This window comes from Pleurodeles waltl, chromosome 3_1, assembly GCF_031143425.1.
Source record: "Pleurodeles waltl isolate 20211129_DDA chromosome 3_1, aPleWal1.hap1.20221129, whole genome shotgun sequence".
Classification (NCBI taxonomy): domain Eukaryota; kingdom Metazoa; phylum Chordata; class Amphibia; order Caudata; family Salamandridae; genus Pleurodeles; species Pleurodeles waltl.
The window spans coordinates 1,897,182,755-1,897,199,367 of NC_090440.1; the positions used below are offsets into that span (position 1 = coordinate 1,897,182,755).

The window sequence follows — 16,613 nt, forward strand, 5'->3', positions numbered from 1 at the left end:
TGTTGTCCTCGGTGGTGGTACATCAAATTCTTTCTTTGTGCATGATGGCGATGCCTCTGCCGTGTTTGTTGGTGCAGTTTTGGTGTGCATTGCAGTGGTGATGTTGGGGGCAGAGGAGAGGTTGAGCCAGGTTTCTGTGATGAAAAACGCATTAGGGACGAGTGTGGTGATGGTGTCCGAGGCTTTGGTGGAATGTTTGCACGGAGGTCAGGCGAGGAGCGGGAGGCATCGGAGAGGTTCCGGGTGGGGTGCAGTGGGCAAAGTGGTAGTGGCCTCGGTATCTGTGAAGGTGGGAGGTCCTGAGTTGCAGGTGAAGAGACAGCAGTGGCAGGTGAATGGCCCTGCCAAGGAGAAGCGATGTAGCCGTTTTTGCGGCGTCCCAGTTCCAGGGCTTAGAGTTCCGCAGCGGGGTACCTGTGGGTGGTTGGACAAGTGAATGGCCAAAACATCACCTCTATTGTGATATTTTTTTATAAATGTCCATGAATCCAAGATAGTGGTGGCAGGTGAAAAGCACATTCATGGAGCTCCTTAACCTAGTCCCATCAAGGCCCATCCACTGCCTGCCCCAACATCCTCTCCATCCGGCTAGCATAGGAGAATTAAAAAGATCAACAGGGAAGCTCACTTTCCCAGTCTGCCTGGGATGCTGCTTCCCTAACCCACCCTCCACTGAAAGACCTCCACCTGCATGTGCTCCCTGAGCTTACCTCTGCAGTAATACTTGCACCACAACCTGTGCCAGGCATCTGCTCAAGCTGCAGCACCCCTGCAGAAAACATGACGCCTGCCAGCATTACAAGATGCATGAAGGCTTACCCTCTGGGGGACCCAAAACAGAGGGAGCCTTATTGGCTGGAGTCTTACAAGAGGTGAGAGCTACTAGAGTACAGGAGGATTGATTAGTTGAGAGTGACACTCCTGGATGGTCCCCAGTGGTGAATGCTTCTCAAGAAGCATGTGTGCCAATAATTGGAGAGCTTGGATACTGATTGCTGATCTGCTGATCGTGAATATTCCTGGAATGGCGGTTGTGTGCTCTGTTGTTGGACAATGGACAATGGAGGACAGGTTGTACTCTCCTGCCATGTTGTATTCCTGACATCTTGGCTCATTTGTGTACATTGTGAGATCTACTAGGAAAATGCAATTTAGCAATGTCTTAACTTGCGATTTCCTAATAGTGAATGCGATTCCATAGGATCCGCTATTAGGAAATCACAGATTACATACATTTCGTTTTGCGAGTCCTAAATAGCGATTTCTAGGGATTTGTTATTTGAGAATCGCAAAATCGTAATTTTGTGCATATGGGCCCTGGTCCTTGGAAGTCTTAAAATCTAGAAGAAACTGAGCTGTGCAAGAACAACAGTCTCACAAAGCATACCGCAGTAGTGCTGGGGCTTTCGACTGCCCACTTTTTATGGTACATTTTAATTTATTGATCGTTAGGGCGGTAAATAAATACAAGTTATTGTAGATCTTTAAATGTGTCTACTATTTTAAACCAATCGTGTTGTCCTAAGTTCTCCCTGAAACTTGTACCAAAAGGCAAGTATTCAATTGGATTGTTGGTGCACCGTTGCACAATGCAAGACAATCCTAATGTGTGTGGCAGAAGCAGAAATATGTGTTATAGTTCTTGCTTGCATATAGTTTAAATCAAAACTATACAACGTTATCTTTTCAAGACAGTATTTGGTTTAGCTGCACATTGTAATGTGATAAATCTAAGCTTTTAGGCAGCTGTGAGCCCTCTAAATCAGTCTTCCACTGTTACATACTTGCGACTTAAATGGCATCTTATCCCTTCTCATTTACAAAGTTAGCCTAGACAAACAGTAAATTATTCACACTTTTATTTATGGATTGTTTGTTTAGTGCCAAAACACTCTTTGAAGATAATAATGTTAAGAAATAAGGTCTCTAAATAATTAATTTATTGTTACATAAACATTTGAAATACATCTGGCCACTAAATTATTTTTGAGATGCCTAAAAAAACAAAAGAAAACAATGTTTTGTACAGCATCTAACACTCTAAGGCCTATATGTGTAGATTGTGCAATTTCCTACTAGGAAACCGCAATATAGATATTTCTTACATTGCGATTTGCTAATAGCGAATGCAACTCCATAAGAATTGCTAGTAGGAAATCACCGTTTACATACATTTCGTTTTGCGATTCCCAAATAGTGATTTCTATGGACTCACTATTTGGGAATTGCAAAAACATAATTTCTTACATATGGCCCAAAGTCATGGTCTGCCTTGAGTTTTTATGCAATAAATCAGTGCATTCTGGATTTAGTAATTCTGGTTCAGTTCAGTTTAACAAATCAACGAAAACACCTGAAAACAATGATTTGTAAAAGCAACTGCCAGAACTGGAAAAGTTGTATCCCACTGGCAAGGTGCTATCAAATATTTAGGGTAATCTTTTCAAAAGAGAAACAATTACATAGGGCACATAGGGCCCTTATGCAAGTCACTCACATGGTATAATTGAGAGTTTTCATTCCAAGCTCATGACAGAAGGAAGAAATACTATGTATGAAAAAAAAATCTATGTACCTAGCCAAATGCCAGGGAATATTTTTGTGAAATGCCTTTATAACTATACTAAGCAATAAAATATTAAAAATGACTGCACTGTTGGTAATAACATTTACATTCAAATATATTTCCCTTAAAACAAGTATCAAGTAAAGTGAATCAAGGATACATCCGGTTTAATCCGATTTCCAAATATATGATTCTCAAAGGGCAGATCTATGCATTGCCTTTATAGTCCTGCTGATGCAGTTGATGCCTCATTTAATACTTTATTGTAGCACTTATTTCGTACAGCCTGTACACAGACTACACTCACTATCAACAACTATAGCCAAGTAAATGTGCTGCGGTTGAGTCTCTGCACCTCTTTTATATTCTGTATGTAAATTAGATGCAACAGGCCACTTTGTGTACCCCACAGACTGACAATGAAGTGACGTTTTCATCTCTACAACATTTTTGGGCTATTATCATATAACGTATTGGGGAAACCTATAGAAACAGTTGAAATGAACTCAGGGTAGTCATCATGAGAAATTGAATTTGAGGAAGTAAAGGAGAGTGAGCATTTCATTGATTATTTCAGAGCATTCCCACAATCAGAAGAATTTAACTAAACTAACTAAACTAATGGGAGCAAAGTCCTACACATAGCTTGGAAATGCTCTGCCGTCCTACCCTGTCAGTGACTCTGGTTAAGCCCATGTTCCTCCCAGGTAAACTGAGCAATCATGTGTATCCTCTGTAAGTGCTCCATCCTTTTGCTTTTCTGTTTGTTTTGTTGGTGGGGGTGTGAATATTGGGGGGCATCCAAATGGGCACATTCTGAATGAGATCGGCTACTGGCCAACCAATCGAGGCTATATGGAGACAGGTCCTAATATCATCAGATTAATATTGCAGGACTTTTAAGCGCTGTTGCTTTCTGGAGATTGGCTATTGGCTGTCCAAATCCCCAAATTGTGGTCTCTTGTCTTTGTCATGTATACAATCTGAGAATATGTGGTTTACAGAAACTGAGTGAGTGGTGGTCCACATTAGAGCCCAAGTGCTTGCTGCAGAAGTTAGTGCCATCCTGTAGCAGGTTGTCTTAGTCAATGGTGAACATGCTAGCCTGGACATACTGATTCCCAAGCCCACCTCCCTGAAACTAGTTGTAGTTGTTAGATGAGGAAAAAGCTGCCAATGTATTCCCTTTGCCATATTAGCTTTCCTCATTCTCTAGCGAACCCATCTATCCCCTGCTTCCTATGTTGCAATTGATCTCCAAGGCAATGAATACAGTTGGATGGGGCCACCTGACCTGGAATTATCAAAACTACATTGATCAGTCCATACTGGTCTTACTAGTGATTATTTGCTTCAGAATCCAGGAAAAGTTTAATTAGGAAGAAGCAATGCTCCAGGATTGTACTACTTCATATTGAAAGATTTGTCTAGTATTTCTTGGCCTGATAAGGTGCTAAACCACTTCTATGTCATCAGCTAAAAAGCAACCCTGTTTGTTATACATGAATCAGGTATCAAAAAATCTATTCACCCACTCACTATGGTGAGTATGATTTTATAAGGGCAAGCTATTTTAGGTCCTACTGTCCCCTTACAGTGCGAGAGCTCCAGATGGCAACGAACAGGAGTTCTGTACATTCAGAAAGCGAAGAGCAATAAAGATGCCTTTAAATCTTGTTTTTATCACAACACATTTGCCATGCGTTCAAGGAATTAGGTCAAATATCAGTTTATGTTCATACAATTTGCTGCTTATCTTATCCTGGGGATTGCTGTTTACTTTTCTTTCTCTGACTACAAAGAGTAGGGATTTTGAAGTACAGGGAGAGTGTATTGAAAGGCTAATACAAAAAATTTAAATAGCTTGTAAATGAACAGTACAACAATTTTAAAAACATCAGCAATTCGGAATTTGTAATTTGGAAATGTGATGGAAACAAAGATATTAATAGGATTATAACAAATCAGAACACTTTACTAGGTGATTTTCAACTGATAAATATTTGCAGAAACCTGATTTCCACACATTATTGCTATATAGTTTTAGCAGAAAAAATGCAGGTCAGTGATAAAGTTTATGGCGTTTTCAGAGGAAAATGTGCTGTCTGTCAATAACAGTGTGCTACCACATCATGCTTTGGTAATATATTTATTAAAAGTGGAAGTTTTTATACATGAGCTCAGAAACATTTCAGCTCCCACCCTGATGACAATGTCACTAGTGAACTAAGAGGCCCGCCAGGGGTCATGTTTACCCTGTATATGAGCAAGGTTTGCATTATCAAAAGACCAAACGTTTAGTCCATTAAATTTAACAAAAGAGTATTTTGTACAACAGACATGCCAAACTTACATATTTGATGGTGCTCTGATACGTGATACTGAAGAAAAAGACAACTCAGTGAAATAAAAGATTTGCCTAGGATCACAAACTTTGAGACCAATTTATGGGTCAAGCACATTACAGTTAGGCTGAATAGATTAATCAAGTCACTAGACCTGCAGGGTTGGTGTCATTTGTATGGTTTTTCTAGGCCTGTTAATGATATTGTGTGTGGGAAACAATTGGTGTCATTAGTGAGGGCCAGTAATGTGCTCCAAGTATTTAATAGCAAACCTGTGGTTTTCCTCATGTGTGAAGTGAAGCAGAGAGTGTTAAAATAGCTAGAGTTGCATTTTCAGACATGTACCATCTTGGTGGTCGTGCTTGGTTGGTAGGTTGTGGGCTTGTACTGTGGCCTATAGGAAAAGTATTTGGTATCACATTGGGTAATTAAAGAGGAATGTTCCAGTCATTTGACAACAATCTTCAAGTTGCGCTTATGGAGTGTGGCATAAAAGTGTAAGGTAGATGAAGTCAAACTTGTGGAATAACACAATTGTCCTCTACCCAGATCTATATACACTAATCTGTGTGGGAACAGCAAGTGTAATCCCTCTAATAGTAACTGGAGTTACACCATGTAATATTAACAACAAATATCCACTTCCTTAAAACAATGGTACTCTACAATGAGCCCTTATTTAAATGCTTACCAGACAATCACCCTCTTGCAGCTCATCAATTCTGAGATATACAGCAGCATTAAAACCTTTGTGAATTCTTCCATATGGGCTGGACACCATCATGGAGTGCCCTTCTGTTATTGTGGCTTCATGAATTCTAAAAATAGAGAACCATACACAAGGACAACAGTTGTTATTAAATGTTAAAAAATGAATTATTAGGAAAATGAGATAAGAACATTTCAATGGGTATGAATGCTCAATCGAGATCCAAGCAGGTTTGTACCCAAGTAACACAAAAACACTAGGCCAAGGAAACCCACACCCAGCGAAAGAAATGCACAGGGAGTTATTGCATGTTTGTGAAATGTTAACATCATGTTTCAACCTGTGCTGTTAAACTGCAGTAATTAATGACTTCAACAATCTCAAACACTGAGCAATGATGCAGTAGAGAGAACAGTTACACATGTGCTCAGTAAAAGATGTTTTGTAGAACGCTTAGCTATCGAGGATATTCAGACCTAGTTGGCTGTGTTTAAACAAAAACTGCTCCCTGTTTGTGACAGCATTTTCTTTCAAATTAAGGCCCTCATTTTGTCATTGGCGGTAAAAAACGCCTACCGCCACGGTGATGGACACCAAAATATCATCCCCGCGGCTACCATCCATCTGCCACACTATGATCACTGCTGGACTTCTGCCACAAGAAGGGTGGAAATCCGGCAGTGATCACACTGGCGGACGGTGGTAGGCTGGCGCTGCTACCATAAGCACCGCCACGCCAGTTGAACGCCACCAGCTGCATTATGGCTTGTGATGCAGCCTGGCGGTGTTCTGCTGGCAGGCGCTGGTGGTGGTAGCAGCGCCCCTTCCCGTTCCCTGCCGGAAGACCTCCTAGAACAAGGTAAGTTGGGCTTCCGACATGGGAGGAGGGTGGAGGGTGTTGTGTGTGTGTCTGGTTGTGTGCATGAATGTGTGAGTGTGTGCATGAATGTGTCTGTGTGTGTGGTGTCTACATGTCAGTGAATGAGAGTAAGAATGGTGAAGTGAGTGCGTGTATAAGTGTGTGCGAGCATGTCTGGATGTATGCGTGTAAGAATGCTTGTCTGAGTGATTGGGTGCATGCGTGGTGCGTGTCTGTGGGTGTGTGCGTGTATGTGGGGTCGGGGGAAGTGAGAGGATCGGGGTGGGGGAGTGAGAGAATCAGAGGGGGTGGGGGGAGTTTGGATGGAGGGGGTGGGGGAGTGAGAGGATCGGAGGGGGTGGGAGGAGTTTGGATAGAGGGGGGTGTCAGGTGTGTGTTGAGGGTGGTGGGGGAGTTGCCTACTGCCATGGTTTTTGTGGCGTTGATAATGCCACAAAAACCATGGTGGTAGGCAGGCACAAAATGCTGGCGGTGGTACTATGCTGGCAGCCGGGCTGGAGATTGACATCTCCGGCCCAGCGGCTGATACCGCCATGCCAGTATAAGTGGAGAAGTGGCAGCCAACCCGCCATTCTCATAAAGTGGTGGTACGTACGGCCAGCCTCTTGGCGGTTCTACCGCCACATTAGCACTCACCGCTGGGGTCATAATGACCCCCTAAGTCTAAATCTGCATTGAAGGGGGCAGCATCAACAGACAAATTAGTCCAGCATGAAATGGCAAGCTGATACAGAAAGAAAACAGGCCAGAAAAAAACATGCACTTAATCTCTTTCTCTCTCTCTCCATATACATGTAAATATATATATAATATATATATGTATATATATATATATATTCACTGAAAAATACAAAGGTTACAGGGACATTATAGTTAGGTTGATGTTTTATCCATACAAAACCATAAAGAATGTAGCGGTTATAGTTATTGTCATACTTATGTTAAGAAACTATGGGCCAGATGTAGCAAATAACCAATTTGCGACTTGCAAATTGAGAGTCCCTGCGACTCGCAATTTGCAACTCGCAAATTGGTATGCAGTACGGTGTCTCAGACACCGTACTGCGACTCGCTATGGGGTCGCAATGACCCACCTCATGAATATTCATGAGGTGGGTCGCAAATTCCGGCCCCATAGCGAGTCTAGGCACTCGCAAACATGGAGGCCTGCTGTAGTCAGCAGACCTCTATGTTCGTGACTGCTTTAAATAAAGCAGTTTTTTTTTTTTTTAAGTGGAGCCCGTTTTCCTTAAAGGAAAACGAGCTGAGCTGCACTTAAAAAAAAACCTTTAGTTTCGGTTTTTTTTCAGGGCAGGTAGTGGTCCCTTGGACCACTACCTACCCTGAAAAAATATTTGTGGGTCCATTCACAAAGTGGAAGTTACCATCCACTTGAAGTGGATGGTAACTGCGACACCATTTGCGACCGCATATGCGGTCGCAAATGGTATTGCATACCACTCAGAATCGCAAATAGGAAGGGAACACCCCTTCCTATTTGCGATTCGGAAATGCATATTGCGAGTCGGTCCCGACTCGCAATATGCATTTCTGCATAGCAAAGAGGCATTTGCGCCTCGCAAACGGCGATTTGCGCCGTTTGCGAGGCGCAAATCCTTTGCTGCATCTGGCCCTCTAACTCGTAGCCTAAAGTTAATTAATGGCAAGAGTTATAGTTTTTTTTAGATAAGTCAAACTATAAGTATATCTATAAATGCTGAATATCTATAGTTTTGTGTCAAACATCAACCTAACTATAACATCCCTGTACCACCAAATCACAAAAAGAGATGATTCTGGATCACGATCTAGCTTTCTGACACATTGGTGTAAATCTGTTCAGCGGTTTGGGCTGTAGTCGTGTCTAAACTCCCTATGGGAAATTGCATGGGGAAAACATTTTTGCCCTTCCCCCTTTTTGTCGGCTCCACTTGATGGATCATCCCGAATCGTTCCACACAGCAGCTGAAGTGACCAGGACACTAGTTTTGAAAATTTTGTAAAGATTCGTCAAATGGCACCAAAGTTATTAGCAAAACAAAACTACTTTTCATATGGTAAGGAGGTCCTAAACATAACTACCTACTGGCTATCACCAGTAGGATATATATATATATATATATATATATATATATATATATATATATATATATATATATGTCCAACCATATCTACTTACACTCATTTCTCCTACACCCAAGGATATGTGGAGCTACATGAATGCTGTGATACGGTATGAATAGTTTCAACCAAACGTGCCAGAAATTAAAACACTTCCCACATATGCCATACTGCACTTACATACTTTCTTGCCATCCAGTCACTAAGCATCATCACCTCTTTGGGTTTTAATATACACAAGGCAAGATAACAACACTACTATGGTCTTTATGAACCAATTCAAAACACTACCAACATAGGCCATGTGACACATATCCAACTCCCCCTTTCAAGCACTCCTAAGCAGTAGAATGCTACTCATCTGCAAATACTCTTTGGCAGCTGAGCAGCTACAACGCAACTGCCTGTAGTTCATGTGACCTCTTCCACAACTTATCAAAGGATATAAATATAATTCGTTTTTCACCTTGGCACCTAAGAAAATCTCTCGTTGTGCCTCATCCATCATGCGTTCCTTTCCTTTCTGCACTGAGCTGCAGGACATAAAGATATTTTTTCTTACTGTTGGTGTCCTTTTCCTTTGGTACCCTGGGGGTTCCCCATCCTTTCATCTTTATCTCCTAACCACGGAACATGACAATTCTCCCCTTCTGCATCCCCAGCTTCACAGTTCTAATTGTGGGTATTCACAGGCTCCCTGCACCACTTTATTTGCTCGTCTGCTTAAATTCGCCACAGGGCTGCATCTTCTTGTGAATTTTCGGTGTTGGCTATTAAGTTATAAAATGAAGAAGTGAGAGGGCGTAGCTTATATAATCTATATTGACATGAAATGTTTATGAACTAATGTATAATAATGCCGCATAGAAACTATATTAACATGTTGTGCCAAAACGTGCATTTGAAAGATGACCACGGGGAGTGGCCGCCAATGTATACGTGGACTAATGAAAATGACTAATGTTTATGAATTATTGCATTTAAATAGTTTTATACCAATTATTAATGATTATGTTATTAAAGTTTAGCTAATAAATCTTGTAAGCCTTAAGTTAGCATGAGCCGAAGCCTAGCTGCCTGGCTCTCATATTAAATGTATTTTTCCTAACGTGCCATGTGCTGACTTGCTAAAGGACATGAACTCTTCTTTTCTTCAAACTAGAACCTGAATGTAACTATGGTAGATCCGTTCTCATGAAAATTCATATTGCTTGTACTAGCTAAAGGCAACAGTGTAGACTAATGTTGAATACAAGGTCGACCAAACCGGTACAGACAATGGAGCTACTGACCGAAGATGCACAAAGAATTACAAAAGGATGAACTCATACCGGACATTCTACCTCTGAAGACGTCAATCATATGGACCAATAAACTGCCTGAGAACTAATGCGGGGTAAAAGATTTAATGACATAATGTGTTTTTAATTGGTTAAAGATAGTGGGGTGCAACCTTTGTCCAACCAGATTTTAGGGGAATGTACAACGAAAAGGGGAGAAAAACCCCTGTCACCAGGAAGTGGTTTAGAATTAGGGAATAGGAGACTAGGAGAGGGGGAGATGCTGATGCTATATTTTAGGATCCAGAAACTTTGTCACTTTTATTAGTGACTGGCTGACTTATCTAGCCATACTTGTCCTTAGATTGCCCATTTACACTTTACCTCCTTATGAGGGAAGTGCCCGTTTGCCCTTCCTGCCTGAGCTGAATTCCTGACTGATGGCGAATCAACTGATGTCCTGAAGACGAAGACCGAACTTGAGTGCTGACCCAAACCTTGGAGGGTAACTATATGACAATGAAATTGTGATTATCTGTTTGCTTTTCCTTTCTAGGTACCAACTGCTTTTCTTTTGACAGAGACCATAGCTAGATGTTTTCCAAATTTGTGTTATTAAATTGTTTTGCATGAAGCCCAATATGCCAATGCTAATTCGAGGATAGGTGAGGAGTTCACTAGACTGACGCAAATAGACAAATGACTGAACCAATGCTCTGTTGACGATACTCTGCTAAAGGTAGTTTATGTTCACGCCGTGCTATGTTCTGATGTTTGTGAGTCTTGCTTTAATAAAGTCTTATCAGAGTTGCCATATCGTGACTATGCTATTGTGCTTATTGGTTTTGAGATTAATAAACATGCTAGTAGTAATGTAACTAATAGGGAATAAATATTACTAAAATTATACTAAACTGGTGTGGTTATTCATGACTGAAAGGTCATGGTGTTGTCTTGAATTGATTAAATGTCATTGACTAAAGTAGAATGCATTGTTGTGATAAATATTGATGACATTATTGACATATTGATTGACATGCTGATTAGCTATCTCGTCCTAAGGTGTCTCTCAACTGGGTCAAAAGATTCATTGGCCTAAAACGAGTCCTGATGTGTAATAAATTATCATAGAGGGACGCGTTATCAGTTCTGGTAGCAGAGCGACGGTTAGGCCCTTTGGGGCTCTAGGACGGAGAATTATTGTTTAGATTGTTTTTCTGAGATAATGCAAATTAGAGGTATGATGTGTTTCTAAATTCCCCATGACTTTCCCAGGATCTCAGAGCCTGCTTAAGTGAGTTGTGAATGTTCCCGACGTTTTAGTGTGTGTGGTGTAGAATTGCGCTTGCTCAGCTTATGTATTTTCCAGGTGATTTGTGAAGTTTGTGTATGTCTAGACTAGGTAATGTTGTTTTAGGAGGAGTGGGCATACTCCGCAGTATGAGAGTAGGGAAGACGGCGTATTTCATATGAATGTGGCTCTTTGTGCTCAAAAATTATCCACGTGGTTGGTTGGTAATGTATGGACCCGTCGTGGTCTAATACTATGGAGTGTATTGATAAGTGTAGCTGACACTTGGGGTTATGTTGTAATTTGTGCGGTTTAATAGGTCAATCGGGCGTGGTTGACAAGTCGAGTTTGAGTCTAATTGAGTGTATGAAACCTTAGGTGGAGATTTGGCAAGTTCTATAGTGCACCAGAACAAACCATTGACAAGTCGAGAGCAGGATTTGCGGGTCGAATTCTGCTTGCGGGTACAGGAGCTGAGAAAGAGAGAGTAGCGGCCGAGGCTTCAAGTGAAATCTCTGTAAAGTTCTGAAGCGAATGTGTTACCCTTCCTGTAGTAAACCGGCAAATTTGGGTTTTATGGTTAAAGGTGCTCGCAATATATTGCATGAGTTTGGTGTGAATCCAGTGTGAGGAGGACAAGCCACAAGACTTTGTCAGCTCCAGAGTGTGTGAGTGTGACATCAGCGGTACCGCACTGGGATAGGTCAGTTGTCGAGAGGGGTCGCGCACGGATTTGCAACCGTCTGTGAGAGGCAATAGGTTGAGAAAGGTGGGCGAAGAGTGTCCTGGGAATTAAAGTCACCTTCTGATTAGATTCAAAATAAAAGTAAAGACGCAAAAATGAATTTTTTTAAAGCTTTTAGGAGCGCTCAGAAAGGAGACGCATATATTATGGCGAGTGAGGGGGAGCCTACACCGCCTGAGGGTACTCCAGCTTATATAGTAATGGAGGAGAAGGGAGTCGCGCCTTGTCTTTGGATGAAGCAATGGTGCAAATTAACAGAGAAGGAGGGATGTTTGGCGTTTCCGGAGCACGGAACGTTCAATACAAGGATCTTAGAGAACTTGAGGTGGATGTTGAGTGTACAAAAGCCACCTCCAAGGCCAGCTCAGTATGAGGCACTAGCAGTCTGGGATTTAATGGCCACACGACAAAGACAGCAGAAATTTGAGAGGAATAGAAGAGGGCAGAAAAGACTTTAGCTGAGGCTAGATGGGATAATGAGAGCAAAATGTGGAGAAGGGGGATAGTTGACGGCCTCAAATTGTTTCCAGCAATAACACAGGGAGACGAAACACAGGGAAAGAAAGCCACCTGCAAGACAGACAAGGACTCTAATAAGCCTAAAGAGACTAAGAGGTCTTGGATAGATGAAGATGATGCAGATGATGAAGAGTTTCTTAATCAATTATTGCATGATCGCCCACCACCTTATGCGATAGATGACAATGCCCCGAGCACTGGTGCGGGTCCTGGGAACCAGACACAGAGTGAGGAAGTTACAAATGCAGTGCAAACAAGTGATACGGGTTTGATACAGAATGGTGTCAGTGTACCCACTGCGCCAGACATGCAGATACAGTTGCAACCTCCGCCACAGATACAGAGGATATATCCAGACGTCCCAGTACTGGAGACTACTATGAGTCTGAAGGTGCCACAAAATCGAGGTTAGTGCAGATTGAGCCAACTCCGCAATTGCTGCCCCAGCCGCAGCAATTTCTGATTCCAGGTTATAGTCCAGCGGCAGGACCTCCGTTTGTACCTGCACCAGCCACAGTGAGTCAAGCTCTGGGAGTTACTGCTCCACGGGGTTTGGGACCAGGTCAGACACCAGCTGCCATATCATTACCAATTACTGTCGGTCCACCAGTACCATTGTATGTGCAGGGTAAGCCTGATGTGTGTGATCAGAATGTGAAAACCCTAGAGGTAGTAAGAGGAGGGTTCACAGGAACTCCCCAGCCACTACCACCAATAGAACAGTCAGCAGAAGGACTCCGGTCCTTGTTAGACCTCAGTCCGATTGGGGCTCCTTTGGAGGCAATGAGACAAGCAGGGTTAAGTGTGCTAACCCCACAAACATTAAGTACAGATACATCACAGTCACCATTGATGCATTCAGGGAACATTTTGTTGCAAGGTTTTTCTGTGCAACAATTAAATGAGTGGTTAGAAAAGACTTATGCTTCCCAAAATACTGCAGTAACTGCAGAGAAGCCAGAAAGGGAAGAATACCTAAATTTTGTGAGACTGGGAGTAGAAGCTGCAGAACTAGTGGAAGGGACGATGGGGGTAAACAGATTAGAATCATACACAGAGGCAGAATTGAGGTATCTGTGTCCCAAAATGACTAAAGAAGTGGGCAAGGTACATCAGAGATTAGCGAACCTGGCAGATAAATACAATGTAGATATTGAGAATACTAAACATCTGAAAAGAAGCTACAGATTACACTTTGACTCTAAGGACTTTGAGCACATGAGGTCTGCCGGAATGAAAGCGCATCTTAAAGAGATACTGCAAAGTGCGCAGATCTGGGGAGTTTTAGAAAAGTGGGAAGGTAGATGGGCAAAGAAAAGAGATAAGGAGAAAAGTGACAGTCCGGTATCAAATCAGACTAAAGCTTCACCGGACACGGGGACAGTAAAGATATTACCAATGAGGGAAACAGCTGGAGGGGTTCTAGTCCATGTACCGTGGTCTAGAGGAGACATTCTGTCATTCACAAATGATTATCCCAGGTTGAGGGAAAATCCATTAGAATGGTACCAGCAGACAGATAGGTTCGTGAAGCTTGCAAAATGTCTCTGGGAAGACTGGAATACCCTGTTTGAGATTATCATTCCAACTGACTTATGGCTTGAGTGCAAGAGGGGTGTGGACTGGCCGACACAGGAGCCGGCAAGGGATAAAGTGAGGAGGTGATGAAGTACTATCATAAAGTGATTGAGTTTTTGAAGCAGAAAGTGTCGCAGAAAGTGACTGATTGGCAGAAAATTGATCGAACCTCACAGGAGGTTAAAGAGTCTATTCATGCTTACTGTGAGAGATTGTTGAAAGCGTTCAAACATTACAGTGGCACTGAGACTATTGAGCCGAAAGACATGAACCATCTTGTGTTCAGATTTGTTGAAGGGCTGAGACCAGAGGTTAGCCAGATGATTAAGAATCATTTGATCTGTTGGCAAGCAAAGCCGATTGATGAGGTGTTACAATATGCAAAATACTGCAGTGAAGAGATTGAGCTGAAACAGATAAAGTTGAAGGAGAAAGTGATGGTGATGCAGATTAAGGCAGCACAGGCAGGTATGCAAGGGAATGGAATCCAACATATGGTACTGCAGCAACCGCAAGGGAATGGCATGTTTCAGGCACAGCCGAGAGGCCGAGGTCGAGGATTTGTGAATCGCGGTCCGCACTTGAATACTGTTGTGGTTCAAAGTGATGCACAGGTGATGAAAAAGATGTCACCATGTCACGCGTGCGGGGGTGTGGGGCATTGGAAGCGGGAATGCCCAAATGTGGTGCATGATGGTGTTGTTCAACAGAGCACTGATGTCAGTGCATTTCAAAATATATGGGGCCCAAAATCAAGAGGTCAAAATCAGAACTTCCAGAATAACATGGTTTAGATGCAGGGGATACAGTCCATGCAGCAAATACAAATGCCCCGTGTTCAACCAGCACAAATGCAGCAAGTACAACAGCAGGTTCCCATGTTACCTAGACAGCAAATGCAATTACCATTAGCTCCGATGGGACAGCAACAGGTGATGCTTCCTCAGCAGGTCACAGTCCAAATGATGAGTCAAAATAACACAGTACAGCAGTTCCCATTGCGTGGTGAGGATGGAATAAACGATGAATGGTCGGATGATAGTTCAGACAGTGAGGAGTGCAGGCTTGCAGCGTCCCTAGAAGTAGATCAGAGGGGACCCTATGTACAGGGAAAGGTGATGGGTCACAAGGTTTCCTTCCTGGTTGATACAGGAGCTACACGCTCTACAGTCAGAAGTGCAGAGGTCCCAAAACTGCCACTTTCAGGGCGTACCATAAGAGTGGTAGGAGTAGCAAATCAGTATTTGACGAACCCGATTACAGACCCGGTTCAGGTTGAGATTGGAAACTTCCAGGAACTGCATAAGTTTGTAGTCTGTGATTCTAGTCCTGTGTCCCTACTGGGAAGAGACTTACTGTGCAAGATGAAGTGTTCGATTACCTGTTCTAATGACGGGATTGAGGTGCAGACAAATAGTGATGATGAAGGGGACGAAGGGCAATTTACAGACCTAGAGTCAGAAAGCACAAACGAAGACTACCCTTTGATAACCTTATTCCCGATGCTTACAGTGACTGATTTACCAGCTGAGTTGCAGGGTATGGTGACAGAGAAAGTGTGGGACCTGACAGGAAAGGAAGTGGGACTGATAAAAGGAGTAGAGCTGGTTAAAGTACAGGTTAAGCCGAACGCAGTGTTTCCCCAGGTGCCGCAGTATCACATGGCACAAGATGTCCTCATCCAGGTATCACAGATAATTGCAGACTTTGTAAAGCAAGGAGTTCTGACGGAAGTGATGAGCAGCCCATGTAATTCACCCATAGTGGGTCTGAAAAAGCCTTGTGGGAAGGTTCGAATTTTGCAGGACTTGAGAAAAATAAAGGAGATTGTGGTAAAATGTTGGCCTTTAGTGCCGAACCCAGCAGTGATCATGTTTCAGGTTCCGTGTGATGCAGAATGGTTCACGGTTGTGGACTTGTCACAAGTGTTCTTTTCGGTGCCTCTTCATGAGGACAGCCAATTTCTCTTCAGTTTCAAATTCTTGGACAAGGTGTACAGTTGGGGCAGAATTCCTCAAGGGTTTTCTGAGTCACCATCCATCTTCAATCAGATATTGAAGAAGGACTTGGAGTCATTAGAACTGCCTTTCAGTTCGACTCTGGTGCAGTACATTGATGACTTGCTGATTGCGTCCAGAACAAAAGACGACTGCAGGTATGACACAATTGCCTTATTGAATCATCTGGGAAAGAACAGACATAAAGCGTCCCCAAAGAAGCTGCAGTACTGTCAGAGAGAGGTAAAATACTTAGGGCACTTGATTGAGAAAGGGTCCAGGAAGATATCAAAAGAGAGGGTGACAGCCATACTGCAGATGAACCCCCCGACAACAAAGAGAGATGTCAGGATGTTTTTGGGAATGGTGGGCTACTGTCGTCAGTGGATTCCCAACTTTTCGACTATCTCTAAGCCATTGATAAAACTGACAGGCAAGGAAGTTAAGGATGACGCGTGTACCATAATTCTGTCCGAAGAAGAACTTGAGGCATTCATGGAGTTGAGAGAGGGCATGTGCAGAGCACCAGCTCTGGGTATGCCTGATTACACAAAGCCTTTTCTACTGTTTTGTCATGAACGT

General features: G+C 42.7%; 1 long non-coding RNA gene across 1 annotated transcript in view; it reads right to left on the minus strand.

Moving 5' to 3' along the window:
* Positions 1-5,601: 5,601 nt before the first annotated feature.
* The window catches only part of LOC138283477 (uncharacterized), a 111,355-nt gene continuing 100,343 nt past the window's right edge, over positions 5,602-16,613 (minus strand). The window contains exon 4 of the long non-coding RNA XR_011201262.1: positions 5,602-5,729. This is a non-coding gene — a long non-coding RNA (uncharacterized lncRNA). The remainder of the gene's footprint in view (positions 5,730-16,613) is intronic.